Source organism: Typopeltis vanoorti, chromosome 17 (assembly GCF_054136105.1).
Source record: "Typopeltis vanoorti isolate ZY-2024b chromosome 17, IOZ_Tvanoo_1.0, whole genome shotgun sequence".
NCBI lineage: Eukaryota > Metazoa > Arthropoda > Arachnida > Uropygi > Thelyphonidae > Typopeltis > Typopeltis vanoorti.
In genome coordinates, this window is record NC_143565.1 from 96377431 (window position 1) to 96397921 (window position 20491).

A 20491-nucleotide genomic window follows, 5' to 3' on the forward strand; every position below is an offset into this window, starting at 1 on the left:
GTTGAACCATAGAATGCATTGCCTGGTAGAGTGGTAAGAGCAAGAACAGTCAATGAGTTCAAGCAGTGGTATGATAGACTGTGTTTTCTAGGAAGGACCTCCCACGATGAGTCTTTTGACTCCATGGAGGCCTGAATAATAATAAATGGAAAAGAGATATTTTTCCATGAGATCAAAAAATCTGTGTTAATCACCAGGGATCCAATCAAGATGCCACCAAACATTTTTCTGAATCCAACTAAATCACATCCCAATATCATGATCTACTCTCTCATAACTCATGATTATGTGGTCCGACATCATAATTTTTTTTAAATAAAACTGTGACATGCTTTTTTAAAAAAAAAGTGATTACTAACAACAATATTCTAGATATTTGGTTCATAATTAATTTTGAATACCTTGTTAACACTTTTTAAGTGATTCCCACCCCCGAAAGGTTTTTCTGTAAACCTATGGTACTTTAGTACCATGGATGAGCTAAGTATTTTTTTCTCATTTTTATTGATTTTATATATATATATTTTTTTGTACTTTTTACATAGTCTGGAAATCCTGCTCTAGAAACCAAACATGAAACTTTTTCAAGCCACTTCAGGCTGCCAAAAAAAAAAAAAAAAGGGGGGGGGGCTGTGGTCTTACACCAGCAATGTATTTCACTTCCTACCTAAAGACAACACAAACATCCATGCCCATGGTGGGATTTGAACCAACGACCTGTTGGTTAAATAACAGATACACTAATCACTCATCAACCAGGCAATAAGACTAACTGGGTTATAATTCTTAATTTCAGAAATAAACCACTCTTCCAAAACTTTGCAGCCAAAAGGTACTATTCTCAATCTTACGTATTTAGTAGGTACTGACTGAAGCTGATTTTATAGTTTTAATGGAGTAATAAAATAAACTCAGGTTTAATGGTTTCAATATTTTGCCTGTCACTGAGACATCATCTAGAATGCAATATGAAAAGTATAATGAGGCACACAAATTAGACGGCAGTGGTGCACCCATGGGGGGGGCAAGGGATCCTAGTCCCCCCAAAGAAAAAGGGAAAAAAATAATTGAAAATTTTCAAAAAATCATTTCCTAATTAGAATTATTTTTTTTTTATTTATGTTGTGTAGTGTCTTCTATTTCTATACTACTTATGAATTAGCGATCATTGTAGATGCTGTCATAGGTCGTATGACTGTGTATTCTCAAACGGTCTACTCAACTCCCCCCCACCGAAATTAAATCCTGAGTGTGCTACTGTTAGACAGTAAGCCTAAAGTCCTAAGAGAAAGTGCAGATACCTGAGAGCAGTAGTAGGCAGTCTTGGCTGTTTTGGTTGGAGGTATAAGAATTAATGTTTCTCAAATCTTGGGAAGTTTCACACAACCAAAGGAAAAAAGTGTCATGTTTATATCTGCTGCAGCACCGAATAAGTTTTTTTTCTAATTTAATTTTGTGCAAGGTGTACAAAATATGATCAGCTGGACCTGATTGAGCATAATTGATGAGAAGACATATGTTTCCTATGTTTTTCAAGACTAATCCTTTCCTTAAAAACATTACACTTTGTAAACAAAATCAAAGACATCACACTGGAAAAAGATGATTAATTAGTCAGTTTTGATGTCGCTGCCCTTCATGAATGTCCCAATCAATGACACAATCCTTCTATTACAGGACAAGTTTCCTCCCAATATCACAGCAGTCTTTGCGCATCTGAGCTTTACTATGCTCTGGCTATTTTGTGTGGCAAAACACTTTCTATCTACAAAAAGAAGGTACAGCCATGGGCTCACCATTATCCCCCCCCCCCCAATTGCTAACTTTTATATGGAATATTTTGAGAAACGTGCTCTAGATTCCTCTCCTTTAAAACCCAAAGTCTGGCTTAGATATGTTGGCAATGTTTTCACTATCTGGTCCCATGGCCACTACTTTCCTCGGCCACCTAAACAAACAACACAGACAATTCACAATCGAGATTGAAAAGCAGAACACACTCCCTTTTCTACATACACTTGTCACATGTCTTCCTTCTGGCAGACTTTCCTTCACTGTTTACCAGAAACCTACACATACTGACCAATATATACACACATAAACTCCTACCACCACCCAACACAAAAACTAGATGTCATTAACACACTAAAAAAAACAGGGCTTTGAAGATTGGCTCCAATGAAAAAGCACTCAAAGATGAATTAAAAGTTATCAGCAATATCTTTCTAAAAAACTGCTACAGCCAAAACACTATCAACAAAATTCTCTACAAGACCTCACTAAAGAACAAAGATAAACTAGACTACAAGAAAATTATAACCATTTCTTACATTAAAGGGACATCAGATAAAATAAGCAGAATATTACAGAAATACAACCTTAAAGCCACCTTTAAACCGCCTGCAAAATTAAAAAGCTCACTCAACTCATCCAAAGACCACTCCCTCCACTGACCCACTCTTGAGTATACCGTATTTATTGCAACTGTAATCTACCATATATAGGGGAAACAGGACGCACAATTCCTATCAGACAAAAGGAACATAAACGGCACATTAAATTTAATAACTATGGTAAAGCTGGCCTTTCTGATCATGCCCTGAATACTTTATATAGAATTGACTGGAAAAACACCGGTTGTTTACATCACACCAAAACGTGGTATGAACATAAATTTAAGGAGACCTGTGAAATTCTTATCAACCATCCTAATCTTAACCATTATGATGGTCTAAAAATCCCAAGAATATGGAAAGCACATATTCTGTCCACATAATCTTTCTCCCTAAGAGTTAATTATAAATAGGGCTAAAGTTAATCCAGGATCTTAAATCTAATCTAACAATTCTCATGTTAAATTAGGACATCATTTAACAAAATTCCCTGATGCTGTCTTAAATAGAATATAGCTTTGATGTAGTTAATTTATTTTATTTATTTATTGTAATTTTATTTTATTTTCACGAGAGATCAGGCCAGTAGAATAACCATCGATTAAATCACTGTCTCTTTAGCATACTGTGTGAAATGTAATATAGCTTGTCTCTCTCTATATATATATGTGTGTGTATACTCCAGATGATGACCTTCATATGAAGGTCGAAACATCAGGAAATTAAAATCATTTCTAGCATGGTTATAGAGTCCATAATTCGTCTTAAATAGATTTTGAAGACTAATGTTAGTATATTTTCCATAGTAACCATAATATAATAAGTTACAACTCTGTAAACAACTGAAACTAAGAAGAGAGTGAGGTGATCTTTCAGAGAGCAGTAAGCTTCATACGGAGTATGAAAGCAGTACAGAGAATATATATATATCTTTAAAGTTCTAACTATTGTTTTTGAAGAGCTCTGGAAACAGTGAATGATAATGGCCATGACATAATATTCATGTTGAAAGGGATGCAAGTTGCAAGGAAGAACTATTCTTTTGTTAATTTTTTTGGTATTGTAGCTACTGGATATAAAAGTCAATACATAAAGGAGAGGGAAGCCTGATTGAAACAAACTGGTGGCTCTGTTAACAAGTTCTGATGACAACACTGCATTGTTGGGAAAGTTTGTGAATGTATCTACCTGTGTGAGCAAGTTCCTCTGTAAACTGAGAAAGCAACAGTACCGTTAAGGAGCCACATAATTGAAGTGTCTAGAAAAGACATAATAAACTGGATTCTGGGGATTTTGTCAAATGAAGAACAAATCATCAATGTACCTTAGCCAGATAGATGGTTTAAAAACTGCAGTATTAACTATGGCATTTTTTTTAAATGCTCCATATAGAAACTAGCTACAGAAGGAGAGAGAGGAGGGGGGAGGGAAGAGCACTGCTATACCTATCTCTTTATATTCTTTATATATCATGTCCTTTCAAGTGAAGACACCAGAATGGAAAGCAAAATTGAAGATTGGTAATGTCTAGAGAAAAAACAATTTGAAGGTAAACTTAAGGCATCAGAAAGGGTGATACTAACAAATAAGGAAATGTAGTACAGCTTACAACTAAATTTTGGATTTACAATTTAAAGTGGGTGAATTTTTTTTTTTATGGGAAGTCAATAGTATCCACTATGGGATGGAGAAGGTTATTTTAATTTATGAGTTTTGGGTAATTTATATATTTGGGGGAGATAGACTAAAAAGATTGGAAATATATTAAAGTTTAATTTAATGTATATTCTATTGTACGTTGTAATTTCCTTAAGTTATTTAATAAGCATGTAAAAAGATTTCAGTCTATTAGTTATTTCAAGGGTAACATTTTAAGAAATGCTTTTAAAGTTTTCTTATAGGAATTAGTAGGACTATAATCATTTCATCACATCCTTTCCAGTATATGTGATGAGACTTCAATAAACGTTGAAACCAGTCTGGGTAGAGGTCCTTCCCATAATGCATAGTATTATCATCATCATCAAATTCCTGCCATGCACCCTCAAGGGGTGTACAGGATATGACAGTACTACATGAAAAAATTACATCATTACTAACTTCCTATCTACAATTTTCCTCCAAATCAGTCTGTTACTTGTCAAGACTCCAACATTATCAGATCTTATATTTCTATCCTCTAAGGCACTTTGTACCGTATCAATCCACCTATATCTTGGTCTTCCTCTGGGTCGTTTTCCTGCCAACCTGGCAGAGAACACTTGTTTTGCTAATCTTTCCTCTCCCATTCTATTTAAGTGATCATACCACCTGAGATTAGCTCTGCTAACGCATTCCTGGATGCTGACAAGGTCAAGTTCTTTCCTAATATCCTCATTTTTAATATAATATTGCCATTGATGCCATCTGTTCATGCCTCTAATCTTTCTCAGGACTCTCATATCTGCGGTCTCTAGTCTTTGGTCAAGTGTATTACTTCTTACCCAGCTCTCAGATCCATAAGTTAAAACTGGTTTGAACACTGTCTTGTATACAGCTAATTTAGTGTTCCGTCTAATTTCTCTCTTATTCCATATGAATTTATTCAATTGACTTCCCACCATACCAGCTTTGCTGATTCTGTTGTCTATTTCTATATTTAATTTACCATCTTCACTAAAAATCGTGCCAAAGTATCTGAAATGTTTTACTTGTTCCACAGGTTCTCCATTCACAAAACAGTTGACATTTTCAATGATTCTGCCTATCTTCATTGTCTTTGTCTTTTTATTGCTGACCTTCATACCATATCTATTACAACAGCTATTCAATTTAGTCAGAGATTCTTGCGGACTTGTAGCGGATTTATTTAGTAGTATAACATCATCCGCATAAAGCTTCATAATGTGATCCATATAGATAATGAATAACAGAGGGGATAATGTACATCCTTGTCTCACACCAGATTTAACATTAAACCATCTTCCTGTACTTCCTTCAATTCTAACTGCTGACTTACAACTCAAATAAAGACTAAGTATTGCTTGATATAGTGCTCCATTGACACCATATAACTGTAGCGTATTGAATAGCTTCTTTCTTGGCACCTTGTCATATACCTTTTCCAAATCGACAAAACTTAAATACAGATCTTTGTTATATTCCCATGCTTTATCGACTATTTGTCATAAAGTGAAGATCTGATCCTGACAGCCTCTATTTGGCCTGAATCCATCTTGTTCTTCACCAAGCTTTTCTTCCACAATTCCTCTCAACCGTTTCTCAAGTATACTTGCATAGATCTTGCCAGGAACACTCAGCAGGGAAATACCTCTGTAATTCTCACATTCAGTTTTATTTCCCTTTTTATATATGGGTACTATGAGAGCTCTACTCCAATCATCGGGAATTCGTCCCTCTGTCCAGGCTTTATGAACTATGCAGTGCAGCCACTGTAAGACTTTCATACCACCATACTTCAGCATTTCTGGTCGAATATCATCTACTCCTGCTGCCTTTCCACATTTCAAGTCTTTGATGGCTTTTTCTACTTCAAGTATGGATATGTATTCCTGACTGCATGCCTGGTCAGTGTTTTTTATCACTGTGCTGTCATCACTGCTTGTTTCATTTAGCAGTTTTTCAAAGTATTTACTCCATACTTCAAAGATATCTTTTTCTCCCATTTTCATGTCACCTTTATCATCTCTAACTCCTTTTACAGCACTCTTTCCTCCATTCCTAAGCTTCTTCAACAACCTCCAGAATATTTTGCCACCTTCTTGACATTTATTTTCTATATTCTTGCCAAAGTCCTCCCATGACTTTTGTTTAGCTAGTTTTACACACTGTTTAGCTTTCTTACATTTGTCTCTGTATTCTGTAAGAGTAAAAGCCGACTTATTTGCCAGGAACTTTTGATATGCTTTCTTCTTTTCCTTCACTGCCTCTTTAACTTCCTGTGTCCACCAGGTAGTTCTGATTTTTTTATCCTTGCACACAACTCACCACATGCCTCTCTGGCAGAATCATTAATGTTTTCTTCAGAGTTTGCCACTGAATCTCCAAGGTTTGATTCCTGTTCTCACACTCTTATATTCTTTTCAATAATCTTTGTGTATTTTAGTGTACAGTTCACATCTGAGAGCTGCTCAACTTTTATTCGCTTTAAAACTTTCTTATGTGTTATTCTTTTCAATATGAAATTCAATTTTATCCTGCTCAAGACTAAATAGTGATCACTTCCAATTTCAAATCCTCTGTACACTCTGGTGTTCTGCACCAGGGAGAAAACATCACTATCAACAATAACATAGTCAATGAGACTTTTCTTATTCCTTGCCTCTTCTCTCCATGTGAATTTGTGCACATTTTTATGTTGGAACATGGTGTTAGTAATAACCAGTCCATGTCCTGAGCAGAAATCCAACAGATATTTGCCATTATTATTAGCTTTGCTCTTTTCTCCAAATTTTCCCAAAATATTTTTGTATGTCTCACAATCATTTCCTACTCTGCTATTTAGATCCCCAACAAGGACCAACTTTTCCTTTTTCATTGTGTCAGTTGCTTTTTCTAAAGCCTCAAAAAATTCCTCCACTTCTATCTTAGTAGAACCTTCTGTGGGACCATAGGCACAAATAAGTCTCATTGTCCAGTTCCCCATTCTCATATTTGCCCACATGACTCTACTTGAGACCGACTGCCATTCAAGAAGATTAGCCTCGTATTTTGTGTTGAATACTATGGCTACTCCTTCCTTTCCTTGATTGTCATTGCCTGAATATAACATTTTGTATTTATTGCTCAGAAAGATCTCACCAGTTTTGGACTTTTTTGTTTCAGTCACCCCTATTATGTCGATATGGTACTTATCTAATTCCTCGGCTAGCTCCATTTCTTTGCATTCAGGCTTCTTACGTTGATAGTACCGATCTTTTACTCTGGTGATGTTGAGTTTGTTTTCAGATTTGTTCCAGTAGCTGACATTTCGCTGTTCGCCCTGGTTCCCTGATGAAAACAACAGGGGCCTTGTTTAACCGGACGACGCCACAGCCGGCATGAAATTTTGTCATGTTGTACCATCATTTTTTATTTTGGTTTAACCAATAAGAATACAATTTGGTCAGCTAAATCCCAAATTGCCAGCCCATCCTCGTTCGTTCAGTATCAAAGTAGATACCCAACAGGGTGCACCACGAGAAGGTGAGGATTGGACATTAGGTCAGAAGCCCTGGTCGGTTCTCCGCATTCCTTTAAAGGCTATGTGGAGGCCTCCTCTCAGTTATACAGCTTTGACCCTTAAGTACCCCTGCATAGTATTATACATACCCAAAAGGTTGTGTGCTTTCCACTATGGGATACTAAGGCAATTAATAAGAATGCACTAGCCTCTACACACAAGAAGCCTAGTCGTGATATTTCATGTGCAAACATTATGTGCTTACACTTGGATAAAGTATTAAACAATAATATAATTTCTTGGTATCTTTAATTTAATTTATAACCCAAGTGAAAAAACTTTCGAAATCTAGATCTAATCCAGAGTATTTAAATTCCTTTTATTACTTATATGTGGGAAATATATGATCTCTGCATTACTCCACTCAACCTTGGTGGTGTCTCTTTTAGGTCTGGCTCCCACTAATAGCAATTTAATGTTTGCCTTTGGCTTATTAGTTTCCTGGGGAATAGGTGGTTCTGCTTGGTGGCAGGTTTTTGCCTACCACTGATGAGAATATGACGAGTTTATCCTTTCGAGTCACTCAGTGATATTTCTATTGATCTTATAGAATCACTCAGAATAGTTTTTGATGAGTTATCCCTGCAAATTTAACACTGCATCAATAAAAGCCAAAACCAATCTGGGCAGTGACCCTTCCCATAATGCATAGCATCATACACACCTGAAAGGATGTGTGCTTTGCATTATGGGATACTAAATAATGTGAAGTCACTAGACTCTCTATAGAAGTAGCTTAATCATAAAGATACTTCATATGCACATTTTGTTTGCTTACACTTGGATAAATCATTAAATGAAATAATTTCTTGACATCCTTAATTTAAGAGTAGAGCTCTACTCTTAAATTGTAGAGCTGATTGTTCCAGGTAGATTTATAGGCAAGTATACTTGAGAAGAGGATAAGAAAAATTGTAGGAAAAAAACTGGGTTCATAAAAAAGTTTTAAAACAGATTGAAAAATCACAGGATATTAAAAAAAAAAAAAAAAAAAATCTGTGGTTAAGTTTTGTAGATCTGGAAATGGTGTATGACAAGATGCCAAGAGGAAGGCTTTTCAAAATGGTAAAATTATATATGCATTTTTTTAAGTGGCTCCCATCCACAAAAAGTTTTCTTTAAACACCTGCAGTGCATTTTAATACCATGAGTGGGCTAAGGAATTTTAAGTATATATTTTTATTAATTTTATTTTTTTTTTACATAATCTGGAAACACCCTAGGGACCAAACATAGGACTTTTTCAAGACACTTCAGGCCTCCAACAAGCATGGGAGTTATCTCACACTAGGTGATGAAATTCATCTACCCCTAAAGACAATCACAAACATCTGTTCTCATGGTAGGATTCAAACCCATGACCTGTTAATTGGAGAGCAAATATACTAACCACTCAGCTAACCAGGCCAGATAATTTGGTTGCATCTTGACTGCTGTACACATACCACCACCAGGGTCACTGCATATGAGGTAGTGGAAAGGATCTGGAGACGAGCAACACAGCCAGTGACAGGTCTGTGGAATACTCCCAACGAGGGCAGGTTGAAGGTTGCAATGCTCAGTTGATAAGCAGAAAAGAGAGAGAACATGATAGAAATCCATAAGTTACTAAACAATAATTTTTTAATATAAGAGAGACAGAGAACAGTGGGTCAGCCCTGGAAGTAGTGCAAGACTGCAGCCAGTAAAGGTGCACAGATCAGATTTTTTGCCTAGAGAGTGGTAAATGGGTGAAATACATCGCCAAAAGCAGCTACAAGCATTCTGACAGTAAATGAATCTAAGGAAGACACAACATGCATTGTGTATACAAAGTTTAATGTGGGGCCTCCAATCCCACAGACACCCATATACTAATAGCTATTATACCATAGCAGTAGACTTACATTTACTGTCTCTCTTCTATTACATGAACCAACAGTTCTTTTGTATCTTCTCAATACAGTACTACACCACTTTATCCATAGCTTTACAATGATCTGCTCATACAGTCTTATTCATTTATGATCAATGCTCATTTATATGACACTCATATGACAGTTTTAGCGACCACATTATGCTCCTGTGAATCAATCGATGTGCAGTTTCATGAACTGTAAAACAAAACAAAATGATGTTGTAAACAAAATTGCTCACTATGTATTGTGTTTCGCTGTGAATGAAGCTGTTTATAGCTGTATTTTTTAAGGAAATTACAATGTAAACTAAATATTAACTAAAATAAATTGAATTAGTACTTCAAATATTTCTCAATAGAAAAAGAGCAGTTCATCAAAAACTAAGATAAAAAATATGAGAATTCTGAGAAAAAAAAAAATTGGGGGGGGGGAGACGTCTGAACAGAGTCAATCTCAGGCAGTGTGATCATGTAAATAGAATGGGAAATAAAAGGTTAATCAAAAATACCAGGGGAAAAAAACAAGATCTTCAGGTTTGATGCAGTTAAAAGTGCTTTTGAAGACCAAAAGATAAGATCTGTCAATACTGGAGTCTTAAGAGATAATAGACTACATAATTAGGATTAGATAGCATATTGGTCCACATATTACAATAATGTGCAAGGGAATTATCACCTACTCTGACCAAGCTGTTTAATTTAAGCCTTAGTACTGGGAAGGTGACAATGGAGTGGAAAGAGGACAAAACAGTCCCATTGCATAAAGGGGCTCCAAGACAGAAGTAGAAAATTATAGGCTAATCAGCATCTCGGGAGTGATGCTGATGGCTAAGGTATTGGAGAAATTAGTGAAAGATAGAATTCAGGACTGGGTGGATAGGAATATGATACTTTATAAGAGGGCAATATTGTTTTGTGAAGGCAGGTCATGCCTTAGTAATTTGCTTACTTTTTATAATAAAGTGGAGATGGATAAGGGAAATGGCTACTCAGTGATACTGCTAAACTTTGAAAAGGTAGTTACACAGAGCATAAATTGGAGTAAATGGGGATAGATATAAATCTGGTGATTTGGATTAGAGGGAGAGATATCAAAGAGTGGCTTTTTATTGAATCCAGGAGAAGGCAAATGATTAGTGGTGTACTGTAGGACTTAGTAGTTGGTTCTATGTTACTGAATTTGTACATCGATAATATAGGAAATGATTTGATGGGAAATTTCAACTGTTTGCTGCTGATGATGCAAAAAAGGGAAGGGCGATAGTAAGTGAAGATGATGTAGAGATCCTGGAGGACGACTTAGATTAGCAATATGGGCAAAAGTAAATGGCTGCCAGTTTAATTATTATTATTATCCTAAGATCCCTTAGAATAGCCCTCCTATCCTAAGACCTCCTAGATGAGTCACAGACTCATCTAGGAGGTCCCTTCTTTCATACACACAGCTCATCATACCATGCCTTAAACACAATCAAATTCTCTGCAGACACCATGCTCTCAGGCAAGGTATTCCAATCATTCACAACTCTCCATGCAAAAAAACCTGCTTCTCACTCCCTTGCTCATACCCTCCTCATATGGCTTTCAGGGATGATCTTTTATTCTTCACCAATATCGCAGCATTGTATGAAAAAACTCTTTAATGTTAATTCTATAACAACCTCTAACTTGTACGTCTCTGTCATATCACCCCCCCCCTTCTTCCTATCAACTAGATTCTGCAAACTGAATCATCTCAATCTTTCTTCATATTCAACATTCCAGAGATTAGAAATATTATGGTCAATCACCTCTTGACCCTCTCTAACATCTCTTCATCCTTTTGAAAACCAGATGACCAAATCTGTGCACAGTAATTCATATTTTGCCTAATCGAGCCTTATACAATGGAACCAGAATCTCTTTATTTCTATAAGTCAGCATCCTCCACATCATGCAGAATTTGTTGTGTTGTCCTCACAATTTTGGCAACAAGTCCTTTAAATTTTAGATTCTTATCTACCATCACACCAAGATTTTGTATTTCCTCTACCTCCAACAATATATCCCCACTAAGAGCAAATTCTACATCCCATCTTTGTTTTCCAAATTTCAAAACTTTATATTTTGCAACATTGAACTGGATCCACACTCCACTCCCATTTACTCAGTCTATTCAAGTATTCTTGTAAGGGCACAAGATCTGCTCTACTCCTCATAGTTTGTCCCAACTTTGCATCATCTGCAAACAGCTGTATATCCCCAATCAAATCTTCCCCAATATAAATAACATACAGTTTAATGTGGTTAAGTGTAAGGTGATGCACTTTGGGAACAAGAAATCACAAGCTTTGCACTATATGGATGGAAATGAGTTGCAGGAAACTAGTGAGGCTAGGGACTTGAGGTTGATGATAGAAGGGGAGTTGAAGTTTAGAGGACAATATTACGAAGATAGCCAAAAAGCACGTCAGAGTGTGTGGGTGTTGGAACCCCCCCCCCCACTAACAAGCAGGGATAAAAGAAGTTATTGTTTCCCTTTATAAAACTTTAATGAGGTCACCTCAAGTCCGTGGAGATGAAAAAGTAGTGAGGATCCAGAAACGAGTAACAATGATTGTGGCAGGTCTATGGAATGCTCTCTGTGGGCATAGATAGATAGATCTGTGGACTTCAAAAACTAACTCATAGGCAAAAAAGCAGACATAACAGAAGCATATAAGTTATTTAAAGGATTTTATGAGTTTGACAGTGAAGACTTTTCACAGTACATGGCAGGAAGGGAAAGGAGGGGTCATCCATGGAAATTGTATAAAAGTGTGGTTAGTAAGGGTGTTGGGACTAGATTTTTTGTCAATGGTGGTGAATGGGTTGCCAGAATTGGTTGCAAGTGCTTCGTCAGTGCATGACTTTAATGAGAGGTATATGATATGTGAATAATGCATCTCCTGCAATGATTCTTCTGACTCCATGGGAAGATAACTGTATTATAATAATAATAATTCAGTTATCTTCTGCTCCAGGAATTACTTGGGGGGGGGGGAGAAGATACCCATACTTTTTCTTAAGTACTGAATACAATACTTAAATAGCTGAATTAAAAAGAATATACTGCAATAGTGCTAAATTAGGCTACAGTAAACAGTGTTACAATATGATTTGAATGAAAATTCACTAGAAAGTATTTTTGTGATTTGCTACAAATTTGCAATAGTGACAGTCAACTATAATACACTGATTACTGCAGTTTTATTATTTATTTCAGCTGTTTGTTAAATACCATTTATAAATTGACTTAGATAGGGTGAAACCTATTGGTTTCACCACATAACATTATATGTGACACCACACGTGATGATCAGATGTGACAGGAAGAGGATATGATACGAGGGAATATGATTGAGACATTTAAGTTGATAAAGGGTTGTTACCAGCTTAATATGGAAGAAAGTTTTCATAGAATGAAAGGAGGTAAAACAAGGGGACATCCCTGGAAGCTGTATAAGGAGAGTGACAGGGGGAATAAGGAGAAACTTCTTTGCAAGGAGAGTGGTTGGTGAGTGGAATGCATCTAACATTGTAACGAATGCATATACATTAAATGAGTTTAAGGCACAGTTTGATGGGCTTCATGCATACAGTACATGCTTCCCATGATGACTCCATGGGGATCTGGTTTAATAATAATCTCATGCATTCAGTCCTTTTTGGCCATATATTGATTTTTTTAGAGCTGCTTCCAATTTTTTTTTCACTTTTTGTTCTACTTTCGTTTTCAATTTCTTGTTGATGTCAATAAAAATTACAAATTTAAATAAAGCAGGGCAAGCACATGAAATATAGGAAAAGATGTTGACATTTAAGAAAAGGAAGCATGGAATCTTTATTTTTTAAACTGTTCAAAACCTACTTATGGCAGAGGAGAGTTCTATTGCAATTATGAGTATTTCTGACTGGTAGAAAATCCACAAGACATCCTCTTTCTCAGTCAAGTTAAAATGTTTTTTCTTGAATGTTTTAAAAGGAAATATTGGATAGGAAAAATATTATGTTAACTTTCAGTTAACATTTTTAGAAATTTTTTGGTAAAAAATCCCTAACTTGTTCAGCAATACACTTGTACTCCATATTTTGGAAGGGAATTTGGTAATAAAGAATATGGTTGTGCCAAAACACCAGCTTAAAACATATGTTTTAAAGATACTCCACTGAAATTTGGCATTTTTACAATTCTCTAATTAAGTGGTTATCATGATTACCAAAGTTCCTTCAAAAATAACGAATACAAATTTACTAGTGGAAAAGCATTTAAGTCATTTTTATGTGCATTTTGTAAAATGCAAACATCACATATTTTGATGCAAATTATTCCTGGATAATGGTTGGATATTTTTGTCTATTTTTTATGCTATTTCTAAATAAAAGCTTTAAAATTAGAATACTGCTCTTTCAGGATTGAATTTAAGAAAATTTGCTATGTAGAACTGGAACATTTTTATTGCCAAAATTTCACAAATGAAATAGTATTTATTCTTTACAAATTTATCATTTGTATTCTGGTTTATCAATATTTAACAGTTGTGAAGTTATCAAAAACATCTAACATGTGTAATTTATCGTTAATAGGCTTTTGTTGTGTAAAAGTTTTATGTACCATCCCTGATGATATTAGACTTATGATGCATGAAACTTGTTGGGTTTTAGTTGTTTATTTTTAATAAACACCTTATATTACAATGTGGTCTCAATACCAAAAACTTCCTACAGAAATTATAGTATTCATTTTTTACAGACAGTGTTTCCCAAAGTGTGGTACGCATACCTCCAGGGGTATGTGAATGGTCTTAATGGAGTACGAAGCAATTTTCTTTTTTTTTTAATTTTGATTACTTTTTATATTTTTGCAACCATATTGTGTAGATAAGTGCAAGTCTTTCTGTAATTCATTTTAAATAACTAAAAAATCCAATGTTTTAAACAAAATGTGTCTCTTAGCCTGTATCGACTAGACTCTGTTAACAAAGTGTCTGGCTGACAGCACGACTGCATTCCAACATGTGGTTCAAACTGTTTGCATTACAAGCTTAAATTCAAATAGTTTGAACCACGCAGTTGGAACATACTGCTAAATTTCATTCATCTTATTAAACTTTCCTATCATTTAAAATTTAAGTTTCATAATTTTTGTCTGCACTATGCATATATTTGATTTGTATAACTAAAACATATTTATCAATTTAAAAAATCATGTTAGTAATTTATTATAATCCAAACAATAAAAAATAAACCTTTATAATTATCCATGTTTGAATGAATTTATAACATTATAAAAGGAATAAGCCAGCAAAACAAGACAAGAAGCACAATTATGAAAAATAAACAGGGGAACATTGGTCTGGTGTCGAGGCTAGCAGGTGAAAAGACATACTATCAGAGAGCTCCTGAAAGATTTCTGATTTTTGTTGATTTATTAAGTGTTTTCTTAGATTTAATTGTGTATTTTTAGTATATTATTGTAGTTTTTTTTAGTGTAGTTATTGTTCTAAAGCATTTTATAACATAATTTCAGAAATATTATTAGTTTTTACTACTCTTAAAAATGGTGCCAAAAACTCGTTGTAACAAGGCAATGACTAAAGCTAAAGTTGTTGCTACTGAGAAGAGCATTTGTCCTGAACAAAAGCACTGCTGCAGTGATGATAATTTATCTGAGGATACGTTGACATTAGAAATAGCTCGGTTAAAAGAAATTATTAGGAAATCAACTAGGGAATTGGAAAAGGTGGAAAAATGTTTGTCTAAACTTCGACAGGATAAGAAAAAGGATGAGAACAAGAACAGGCAGGAAATACTGAACATGGAAATCAAAATATTAATAATAGCAAAGTAAGTCAGTTAATATCTAAGAAAAAAGAGGTAATATGGTATGGTAACTCAATTTTAAAATTTGTGCTTGCCGAGGGAGTCACCACTTCTAGTTTCCTGGGAGCGAAAATTAAAAATATGACAAACATAATTGAAAACCAAAAAAAGAAATGGTAGTGTTGATAGGTAATAATAATTTAAGTGGTGACAAACATAATATGAGAGAAAATATGAAAGGTCTGTTGGAAGAAGCGAGAAAAAAATGTGAAAGAATAAAAATTGTAGGATTACTACCTAGATATGATAATACTGAGTTAAGAAGGAGGGCGATGAAAGCAAATAATTTGACGCGCAGGCTATGTAGAAGATATGGATGCGAGTTTTTAGATGTGTGGAGTGTGTTTGATGGCAGAAAAGATTTGTATAAGAATGATGGCCTGCACTTGAATTCATTTGGCATCAGAAGCCTGGAGAAATTACTTCTTGGTATGAGACCCAATGCAGAGAGTCAGGGAAACTAGATCATCTAGGGAGGAATGGGAAAAATGTGTGTGAAAGTTTAGCTATGGTATACAAACATGATAACGATATGAATGCCTTTGAACATGGTTATGTATGTGGTGAAGGAGTGAAAAAACATGCTATGGGTTTGGACCTTTTAAGTATGTCTGGGGAGGGAAAAGAGAAAATTCTAGAACAAGACCAAATAGATTGCATATCTAATTATAAGAATAGGCCAGGTCATAATTTATTATGTCTGTACACAAATACCAAGAGCATTAGAAACAAAGGGGTTGAGTTTGTTGCTTTATTGAATACGATGTGGCTTAAGATTGTTGGCATTAGTGAAATCTGGCTATCAGAATCATATATGGTAAGTGGGATCAAGTGTAACGGATATACTATTTTTAGGAATGACAGAAGAGATAGGAGAGGAGTGCTACTAATGATATCAGATGACTTAAGTCCAGTTAGGGTAGAAATACAAGAAAACAATGATGGTAACAATGTCCCATATAGCGCTGAGTTTGAGTCTATCTGGTGTGAAGTGGAGGTTAACAGAATGAAATATATGGTGGGGTGTTGCTATAGACCTGGTGGCTCAGTTGTAAGGGACGAAGAAATGCATCGCCAATTTAGCCTTACAGGTACCAAGTGAATGATCATTATGGGTGACTTTAATTTTCCAAACATTGATTGGGTAGAAGAGAAATCTCATGTTAAGATAGAAGAGGAATTTATTGAATTGTTGTGAGACAACTTTCTCAAGCAGCATGTAAAAGAAGGAACTCGAGGTCAAAGGGTGTTGGATTTGCTCATAGTGTCAGAAGGGATCTCTGTCAAGAATATGGCTATTTTACCACCAATTGATGACAGTGATCATGCTATTCTTTCTTGGGAAGTATCTACTTGTATTGAAGCTCTGATTAAAACAGGCTACATGCTAAACTACAGAGCAAGAAATTATGATCAACTTAGAAGAATACTATCTTTGGTCCCATGGTATCAGTTACTGAATGGAAAAAATGTCAGCAATGCATGGGAATCTTTGAAAAAGTGCTTGAATGAGGCGGTATCTCAATGTATCCCTAGTGTTTGAAGAATAAATAGCTTGATAGTGAAATGGATGTGCAATTGCATTAAGCAAGAGATCCACAAGAAGAAGATGATATGGAAAGAATATTGTGAGAATAAGAGTAAGAAAAGAAATTGGCTATGCAAGCTAAAGGCAATCCAAAAGAATTTTATCGTTATGCCGCAAACAAAAGAAAGAATGAATGTGGAAGAATAACTTTAATGAATGTAGATGGTACATGAGTGTTGAAAGCTAAGGAGATTGTTCAGTTAATGAGTGCTCACTTTGCTAAGATATATCAACCAGATGTATGTAGCATAATGCACAGTGCTAATGCGATGTTGGATAAAGAGTTAGAGGTTCATGAAAATGTGGTTGAAGAGCTCTTGCATAAGAATTTGTCAATAGTGACAGATGCAATATCAGTCATTTTCTAAAAGAATGTTCTTCTTTGCTAAAGTTCCGTTTGCTAAAGAAATGTTCAGCTGAATTGGCTAGGCCTTTCACACATTTGTATAACATGAGTCTCATCTCAGGAACGGAAGGAATGTATGATAGTTCCATTGCACAAGGGTGGTGCAAAAACTGATGTGTATAACTACCGACCTATTAGCATCTCTGGCGTGGTAGTGAAGATTTTAGAGAAGTTGGTAAGAACTCACATACAGAAATGGTAGACAAGCATTCTATACTCTGCAGGGAACAGCATGGGTTTACTAAAGGAAGGTCATGTTTTAGCAGTTTGCTCATATTTTATAACAATGTTATGGCCGAGTTGGATAAAGGGAATGGATACACTATGATAATGTTGGATTTTTCTAAGGCATTTGATAGGATACCACACGATAGGCTGTTGTAAACTGGAGAACATGGGATTGGAATATAATGTATTGACTTGGATCAGGGGATGGTTGACAGACAGATATCAAAAAGTGGTATACATTGGGGGTGAATCTGCCAGATTTAAGGTAACCAGTGGTGTACCTTAGAGTTCAGTCCTTGGGCCATTATTGTTCAATCTATACATTAATGACATCAAGCAGGGTCTATCAACAGATATGCAATTGTTTGCTGATGATGCGAAGATAGGCAGGGCAATCAGGGATACTACTTATATAATAACACAACAGGTATGCTCCTTTAAATATCATGGAAGTCTTATCACAGAAAAGATGGAAGAAACCAATCAGATATTAAAGCACAAATAATCTTGGCCAAAAAGGCATTCCACAATAGAAGAAACATTTTCACCAGTAAAGGACTTAGCATCCAGCTCAAAAAAAAGGAGTGAAAACATACATATGGAGCATTGCATTATATAGTTGTGAGGTATGGGTACTAACAAAACAAGACATCAAAAAGTTGGAGGCATTTGAACTTTGGTGTTGGAGAAAGATGATGAAAATTAATTGGACAGAAAGCAAAAGTAATGAAGAAGTTCAAGAGTTCATGAAGAGCAGTCACTAATGAACCACATCAATAAGAGAAGAAAAAGCCTAATTGGACACCATCTGAGACATAGGGGACTGATTACAGAAATAATGGAGGGGGACTGCAGAAGGAAGGAGGCCACGGGTCAGAACCAAGAATTTCATATATAAATAACAATGATGCTAACTGCCGCTAAGAGTTATGAAGAGATAAAAATGAGGTCACAAGACAGTATGTTATGATGTGCTGCTATAACTAACCAATCTTCGGATTGATACACCAGAGAAGAAGTTTGAATGAAATATAACTTCTCCCCAACTGTCTTGCCTGAGAGGGAGTATGCTGGTGTTATTAAAATTTTAAAAGAGGTATGCAGACACTGAAAAGTTTGGGAAATAACACTTTACAGGATGGATGGAAAATAGCAAAAATGTGCTATTTAGGATCTCTTTAAACTATGTCAAGTTGTTCCAATTTTGGCTTTAATTCAATCAGAAGGAGTTCTTTGTCAAATGGTTAGCCAAATATTTAAATTACAACTGAGATAAAAAAGGGTAACCTGTAAGTCACAAAGGGATTTAAACATTTAATAACTTTTTTTTTATTTATTAATTATATTTATTATTTTTTTTTGTTATAATGAAATACAGAACCTGGAGGATTTTATTTATTAGTTATGAAAAACCACATCACATAAATGGCTTCCATTTTCAGCTTCATAAAGATGAGCCCTTTATACAGAATGTTCCATGACAGCTGCATGCAACACCCTAATTTCTGCACAAATATTTTCTTTGAGCTGTTGGATTGTCTAGGGCTTGTTCACATACGTTTCCTTCAGGTAACCAAATAGGAAGAACTTGGGAGCCATCAGATCTGGAGAACATTATAGCCAATTAATAATAATCAAATGCTGATTTTCAAAATAAAATTGTACGATTTTGGTTTGTTGTTGGGTTGTGAACTTTTCCATGATTATTTTCCCAAATGTTCCTTAGAATACCTGAAAAAATAAAATGAAAAAATTAATAATCAAAAAAGTTATTCAGATTTTAAATCCCTTAGTGACTTATGGGCCAGCTTGTATATGTATGTGGTATGCTAATGGTTCTGTGATGGCTTAAAATACACCTTTCTTTATTATATTATGGTGTTAGGTACTGGAGAGCAAGATATCAGCATTGCATAAAGATGATAGTAGAATGGAGGTATTAAACTACAGGCTTGTTAAATTGGTAAAACTCATGTACAGAATTGGGGCAGATGAGGACAGTATTATTATTATAGGCCAGACCAGCATGGGTTTGTTAAAGGATGCTCTTGTTTTAGTAATCTAGTTATCTTTTATAATAGAATAAAAAGAGTTGTTATTCTATTATAAAAGATGTGAAAATGAGGATAAGGGTAAGGCATACAATGTCATTTTCTTTTTTGGATTTTTTTTTAAAAAGGCATTTGGCAAGTTGCCACATGACAAGTTGATTTTAAAGTTGCAACATGTGGATTTAAATATCAAGTCAGTGGGCTGGATTGGTAACTGGCTTTTTGATAGATATTAGAATACTGAATATGGGGGAGCAGTATCAGGGAGAAGGAGGGTTACAAGAAAAGTTCCACAGGGTTCAGTACTGAGACCATTAGCGTTCCATCTTTATGTTAATAATATTGTTACAGGACTACAGGAAGATGTTCAGTTGTTTGCAGATCATGTGATGCTCAGGAGGGTTATTGGTAATAGTGGTGATGTTTTGGCTCTCCAAGAGGATTTAATAATCTGAAACGGTAGGAAAATGAATGGTGGGAAAGTGCAACTGGTGGGAAAATGGTGGGAAAGTGCAAGTTTCGTGCAACTAAATGTAAGCTTTGAAATTTTGGATCCACAGATGGGATGCTTCATACTCACTTGGTAGAGTTATAATAGAAGAAGTGGAGAAAGCAAGCAATCTTGGGGTAATTGTAGATAGAAATTTAAAGTTCAGAGGACATATTGTAAAGGTTGTGAAGACATCTCAGAGAACTGCTGCAATATTGAGGAGGGCACTGATCATGAGAGATAAAAGTGCAGTGGTCCGATTGTATAAAGCTTTGATCAGACCACATCTGGATTTCTGTGCTCAGATTTGGTCATC

General features: G+C 35.3%; 1 protein-coding gene across 3 annotated transcripts in view; it reads right to left on the bottom strand.

The window, feature by feature from the left end:
* The window catches only part of LOC150097663 (solute carrier family 12 member 8), a 280215-nt gene that overhangs the window by 206084 nt on the left and 53640 nt on the right, over positions 1–20491 (bottom strand). The gene's annotated exons all lie outside the window — the stretch shown is intronic.